We start from the raw sequence: 7,500 nt of genomic DNA, 5'->3' as shown, positions 1-7,500 counted from the left end.
CTTTTGCAGCCCCACACACCCATGAGCCGCGTCACCGTTCTACACGCATGACGGAAGAATTACTTTTGAGGCATATTCTCGAACGGTCATGCCCACATTCGTTCCACTGGTGGGGGCATGAACTCTCGCCCCTAACTCAGTGCCCATGCCGGTCCGTGAGGCGGCGTCAAGCGGCTTTTTAGGACCTGATGTGGCCCCTTCCAGTCTGCATTTATTTTTGCATTTCTGCTTTGTTGGTTTTGATTTTCGTCTTCTTCTTCTTCTTCTTCTTCCTCTTCTTGTAAGGTGACGTGATGTGATGTGAGGTGAGGTGAGGTGATGTGAGTGAGTGCGCATTTCTTCAGTTCCTGGTGGTTGTTAGTTTTCCTGTTTTGTTGTTTTTTTGTGTGTTTATTGGTTTTTGGTGGTGTTTCTCTCTTTTCTGTCTGTCTGTCTGTCTCTCTCTCTCTCTCTCTCTCTCTCTCTCTCTCTCTCTCTCTCTCTCTCTCTCTCTCTCTCTCTCTCTCTCTCTCTCTCTCTCTCTCTCTCTCTCTCTCCTACCCACCTATATCCTGACGACACTTCACCTACCCACTTTCCATTACTTTCTTCTCTGTCATTGATTCTACGCTACAAAATCTCTCGTCCTAGTCTTTCCTTCTACCGTCAATGTAGCGTCCCTTACTTTTTCCTCCCCTTCACCGTCACGCCGTGCCTCCGTCCCTCCCATCTGACCATCCCACCACCTTGCCCATCTCTCCCTCCACCCTCCACATCCTCCCTCTCTCCACGCCGTTTCGTGCAGTCTCTTACCCTATCCTTCATTGCAAATTACCGCCACGTATCTACTCATGAGAAGCTTAGATACACTCATAAATTTTGACAGCGGAGTTTCAATAAGAGTTGCCTCTCGTCTCTCATATTATGGTCATCTTTTATTCAATTATTTCTTATCTATCTTTTTCCCCCTTATTTTTGTGTATGTATGTGTGTTTCTGTTTGTTATTGCTTGGGTGGATTGTGACGCCAGTATGGTTTGTATTTTCATGTGTTACGTTATAGTGAGGAACCTTTTAGATTTTAGTATGTGTTGATATCATTTTTTCTAATGTCAAAGTATTATTTCAAGTATCATCATATTTTCTCCTTTTTCACCTTCATCGTAGTTTATCTCAACCTTTTTTTTTTTTCAAATAGAACAACAAGTAGATATATATAAAAAAAAGAGAAAAAAAAAACACAAAACAGAATCTGCAACTTACATATGTAGTAAAATATTTTCGTTACACTCTCGTTAGTAACATTCTTTTTCATTCCAACACATCAACCACCCTATATACGCTTTTCGTTTATTGAAAAGAACACACACAAAAACAGTAATCATCAATGACTTCCTATACTACAATCACCTTTCAATCAGATTCATATTCTTTCAGTGACCGTTATATTTCCTACCCATAGCTATTTTTCATCATTTTCCATTCTAATTCAGCATTCCCATATGTGAGCGTGTAAAAAGATGAAAAAGAAGAAAAAAACGTGCAAAAGTCTCTCTCAGCACATTAACAACTGCACGTGAATAAATCTTTTCAGTTACTTAATTACCGACGCCGAAGACGATTTTTCACCTGTGTTAATTTGACTACGATGGAAATTCACCATAAAATTTACACACTAATTATGCATATGAACGGCTTGCACCTTCATTTACCGCTCCAGTACAGCACAGGTAACACGCAGGTAAGCACTAATTAGTATTCCCTCCAGGCAAGAGAATCCCATATACACCTGTTTTGTCACGCTTCCGGAAGAGAGAGAGAGAGAGAGAGAGAGAGAGAGAGAGAGAGAGAGAGAGAGAGAGAGAGAGAGAGAGAGAGAGAGAGAGAGAGAGAGAGGGGAAGGATAGTGACATGGAAAACAACTGGACACTAATAAATATATTTACAAACCAACTTCGCCTCATTACCTCAGCATTAAAGTTTACATTAAAGCATTATCACACACGACGTCCCGCACACGCACACTCACACACACACACACACACACACACACACACACACACACACACTATCGAAAGCCGGGATCGCCGACGGCAAACGCGAATAAATATCAAGTAAACAGATAGATAAATGTAAACATGGATGGGCAACAAAATAATCAGTTAATATCATATACGGTAATGTTGTTTGTGTGTGTGTGTGTGTGTGTGTGTGTGTGTGTGTGTGTGTGTGTGTGTGTGTGTGTGTGTGTGTGTGTGTGTGTGTGTGTGTGTGTGTGCATAATCCTTGTCATAGATAAAATAAAAATATATGAAGGAAGAAAGAGGATAAGTAGGAAAAGATAGAGGAGGCGAGGGAGTAGGAGAAGGAAAAGAATGTACTTGAATGAAAGAAGGAATAAAGAACACAGAAAGACAAAGAGAAAGAGAAGGAAGAGGGGAAGGAAAACAATGAAGAAAAAGAAGAGGGGAAGGAAAAGAATGAAGTGAAGGAAGAGGGAGAGGAAAAGAATGAACATGAAGAAAGATAAAGAGTAAGAGGAAGAGAAGAAGAAAGAGGAGGAAGAGGAGGAGGAAGAGGAAGAAGAGGAGGAGGAGCAACAAAAGGCACTGCAGCAGCATACCAATAAGCGGGATACATAAAGGCAAAACTCATTGGCACGAACAAGAGAAGATGCATCTAAGGGTATACATATTTCGAGGTACACATGCCTGTCTGGGTTATCCATGCACCACCACCACCACCACCACCACCACCGCCGCCACCGCCACCACCAAGTACGACCCTCCAGCATCATGCACCACCACTGCCGGCCACCCACTACCACTCTCCTCCACCTCCTGCATATATATAACTCTCACTCGCAGAAGGCAATGCAAGCAAGCAACCCAGTAATTACACACCTGCTCCCATATATGTCCAAACCTACCGACTCAGAAAATATAGAAGCCTTCGGGGTCTCTCTCTCTCTCTCTCTCTCTCTCTCTCTCTCTCTCTCTCTCTCTCTCTCTCTCTCTCTCTCTCTCTCTCTCAATCTACGCCTTCTGGAGCAAGACGCCCTAATGGAGACAAGACAAATGTAGTCATCCTACCGCCGCGCCCTTTGCCAGGTGATGTGTGCAAAGGCAACCCTCCTACAGGATCAGCTAGGGTGTGGTGGTGGTGGTGGTGGTGGTAGTGGTAGTGGTGGTGGTGGTGATGTATGGGCTGCCTTTCCTTCCCTCAGGCTAATAATCACTGAGCAACTTTGGTGGTGGTCGTAGTGGTAGTGGTAGTGATGGTGGTGATTGAGTGTTGGTGATTGGATGGTGTCTGTAGTCCTGGAAGTGATGGTGGTGGTGATAGTGGTGGTGATTGTCGGTGCGATGATGATTATATTTATGATGATTGCGGTTATAATGAGCTCAATGTTGGTGATTCTACTTTTTTTATTATTATTTATTTTTTTTTTTAGTTTTTGAATGGTGCTGGTATTGGCGGCTGTGGTTGTGATGGTTTTGAGTAATGGTTGTGGCAGATGGTGATGCATCAGATGGTGATGCATTACAGTGGCGATGCTGATTATGGTAGCAATAACAAGGGTGATGATGGTGTTGGCTGTGATGTTTAAGAGTGAGTAAAAATTCATGGTAGAAATTTATATTGTAGAACTTGTGGCGATGTTTGTGGTGGTGTATGTGGTGGTGGTGGTGGTGGTGGTGGTGACGGGCCATGAATTCATCGTTAAAAAATGGATCTGCTCAGTAATTCGACTCATAACTCCATTTATATACGAGTGTGTTATTGTCTCTTCGCTCGCAGCCATTACGCATTCGCCTCACGATCACATGGGAAAAGTTTTATGGGTATATTTTAGCTTCGGGCTCTTTTCGCTCCGATGTATATATGTTACAGCACGTTTCTTGTATGCAATTTATGTCCCTGTGCCCTCTATAAAACCCTGTATCTAACTGTAGGGGCGCGTCATTGAGGGTACAGTCGTGCGTATCTTTCTATGGTGATAACTTCGCTAATTCACCATCAAGGAGAGTAAATGATAATGTATAGAAAAGTTCATCACATATTTATAATTTCCTGAACTAATTTGTTTTCTTCATCCTGCTCCATTTTCTTCGGTTCTCATAGTTGCCAGTTTTTTTTTCTCATTTTTCTTGTATTTTTATCGTATTTCTCGTCTTCTTAATTTCTTTTCTTCTTCGCAAAGTGTTCTAATACTTTAAATCTTCCTAACCCATTACTTTTATCTTACTCGATTCAGTTTTCCTTCATTATATCTTCTCTATTTTCCTTTGCTGTTTTTTCTTATCTAATTTTCTCTCTCATTTTCCTCCTTCTGCTCCTCGTTCTCCTTCGTCAGTGCCAAGCCCTAGCAACTAGTGGCGAGGGTGGAGAGGCGATCATTACAACAATCCTTCCCACGTTAAACAGAGTCCCTTGTCTTCGTGATATACTGGCGACTACCTCCCCGTCACCTCAGGCCCCCATCCTCATCTCTCCCTGCTTCTCTTCCTCTCTCTCCTTTGCAAGTCTCGCTTCTTCTCTTCTATCTTCCCTTACTTGCTTTATTTTCTTTTCCTCTTTTCTGTCTCTCCTTTTTTTCTCTTTTCATTTTTTTTATTATTTCTTTTTATTTATTAAATATTTCACATCCTTCGTTTATTACCAATCATCTCTTCTTTTTTGCTTGTTTATATATATTTTTTATCAGTCCTTTAGTTTTCATCTTGGTTGCTTATGTTTTTCTAATTCCTCCTTAGTTTCTCCTTCCTTCTCTCTTCTTTCTTTCCACCTCTCCGACCTTCTTTATTTATTACTTTTCTCCTTTCTTATTTAGCCCCTCCCTTCATCTCTCTTCTTCCTACTTGCCTCCTTATTACTTCTCTCCTCCCTTCTTTAGCTTCTCCTTCCTCTCTTCTTACTCTCCACCTCTGCCTCCGTGTCTCCTGATTACTTCTTTCCTTCCCTCTTTAGCTCTTCCCTCTCTGTTTCGTTCAGTCCACGAGGCTCACTAATTACTGGTCGGTGCTCGGCTGCTACTGATCACGAGTCTGGCGCCCCGCTGAGCCGAGTCGCATTCAGGTGACATCAAACAATCGTGGGCCGCGAGATGACTCCGCCGGGGGATGCGTCAGCGATTACGTCAAATACAAAGGTCGTGGGTTTGATTACTAACGAGGCAGTGGTGGTGGGTGGAGGCTACAGTGACATCAGGTATACAGTGGCGGTGGCGGTGGTGGTGGTGGTGGAGGTGGTGGTGGTGGTGGTGGTGTTGGTAAAATAGGCAGGCAAAAAAAATACAACAGCTGCACAAACAACACCGTAATAATTAGCAAGCCGATGCATGTGAACAACAACAGAAATGCCAGGCGGGGACAACACAACAGCACCAGCAGTAGCAGCAGCAGCAGCACAACCGCACAACCACCACCGCCACCGCTTACAGCAATAACAACAACAAAAGCGTTAGTAGTGAGGCAACCAACAAGTGTAGGTGCGTAGAGGCAGAAACAGTGTCATCAATTACGAAGCATGAACGAACAATAGGTGAAATACACGCAACAGTAACGCGAGGGAACATCAATACCACCGCAAGTGAGACAGCAACAAAGGCGGCATCAATAACAAAGCGAGGAGACACACTGACAAATATCCGATGAGGGAAATATGGCAGAGAACCAAACCGATATAAATAAAAGCACAATAAAGAAGGAGAGCAGAAAGCGGATCAGCAACACAAATATCTGAATGGAACACAAACAGAAAGAGAAACAAGCATTCTTTATTCAAGAACAACAACACAGAGGGGAAGCAAAACTCACACCAAATGCATAAAGATGATCACACACGCGCGTAAGACACAACACTACCGTAACACAAACCCACAAACACCTCCAGAATTTCAAGCCACACAAACTTTACACGCACAGTATTCCTCCTGCAGTGCTTGGAGACATGGGGAATATGGCGCCTTATGATAAGAGACCTCACGACAACACAGACACACAGCGCATCATAACCGCAAGGAAAAGCATCATAAAGAAAGATACAGCGACCCCCATGCTCCATTATCGTCCTCTATTCTTCACCCTCCTCTTCCTCCTCTTCCACCATCTCCTCTTCCTCCTCTCCATGCATACCAACGCAATACTTGAGTCAAAAGTCACAGAAAACATTTGGATATTTTTTTCTTATTTTTGACAACACGGCAATGCTTTTTCTTTTCTCAAGTATACATATTCCCTCTCCTCCCATCACCATCAGGTTCCATTAAGCTACAAGATTCTACCTACCATTATAAACCTCTGGCCGGGAGATGAAGTTCAATTATCAGGTGATATTAACGTTGGAAGGTGGAGATTTAGGGGATGGTGGGTGGTGGCGCTGGTCGGCTGATGGGTGGTGGTGGTGGTAGGGGTTGTGGCGATAGTGGTGGGCGGCTTACGGCGTAATGAGGTGGGAAAATAGGTAAGGCAAAATAAGGTTCGTGCTATACACATAAATTTTTCGCCTCACAAAGAAGTTTTTTCACAGTCATCTCGAGGCGACAATCCTCCCATTACTCCCGCCGCCCGTGACCTTGCCAGACCACACGGCAGAGAAAAATACTATTAATGTGCGTGACCTTGGCGACCGTGCGACTGTCTGTCTGTATGTAGGAATGGAAAAGCGCGACGGCAGGCAAAACACACACACACACACACACACACACACACACACACACACACACACACACACACACACACACACACACACAGCCAGCCAGCCAATCAACAAGCGAGCGAGCGAGTGAGTACAGAGAAAAAGAATTTAAAGTCAAAATCAAAAGGAGACAAACAACAAATCCGGGTAAGTTTTTAAAAAGTCACTGAAGATTATTCGCTCTGGAGGATAGTGGAAAAAAGCGTTGCGTATTCAAAGAAAGAAGAGGATGGGAGGAGTGAAAAAGAAGAGGAAGAAGAAGAAGAAGAAGAAGAAGAAGAAGAAGAAGAAGAAGAAGAAGAAGAAGAAGAAGAAGAAGAAGAAGAAGAAGAAGAAGAAGAAGAAGAAGAAGAAGAAGAAAAAGAAGAAAAGAAAGAAGAAGAAGAAGAAGAAAAGAAAAGAAGAAGAAAAAGAAAGATAAAAGAAGAAAAGGAAGAAGGAAAAGAAGAAGAAGAAGAAGAAGAAGAAGAAGAAGAAGAAGAAGAAGAAGAAGAAGAAGAAGAAGAAGAAGAAGAAGAAGAAGAAGAAGAAGAAGAAAAAAAAGAAGATGAAGAAGAAAAAAAAGAAAAAAGAATAGGAAGAGGAACAAAAGAAAAAAGAAGAAAAGATCATGAAAAAACAACAACAAAATTGGTGAGCCAGATGATAAAAAATGATAAATCAAAAGCAAACGACAACACAGAACAAGAACAAAAACAAAGAAAAAAATACAACACCAAAAAAGTACACACTCCTATCAGAACAACAACAACAACAACAACAAACTCCTACACATCTAAGCCAACTTAACCTGGATCAACCCAACACAAACCTTACTTAGACA

The sequence above is a fragment of the Portunus trituberculatus genome, chromosome 31 (genome assembly GCF_017591435.1).
Source record: "Portunus trituberculatus isolate SZX2019 chromosome 31, ASM1759143v1, whole genome shotgun sequence".
Lineage (NCBI taxonomy): Eukaryota > Metazoa > Arthropoda > Malacostraca > Decapoda > Portunidae > Portunus > Portunus trituberculatus.
The sequence above is the reverse complement of the archived record's forward strand: the minus strand, read 5'-3'. Positions refer to the sequence as shown.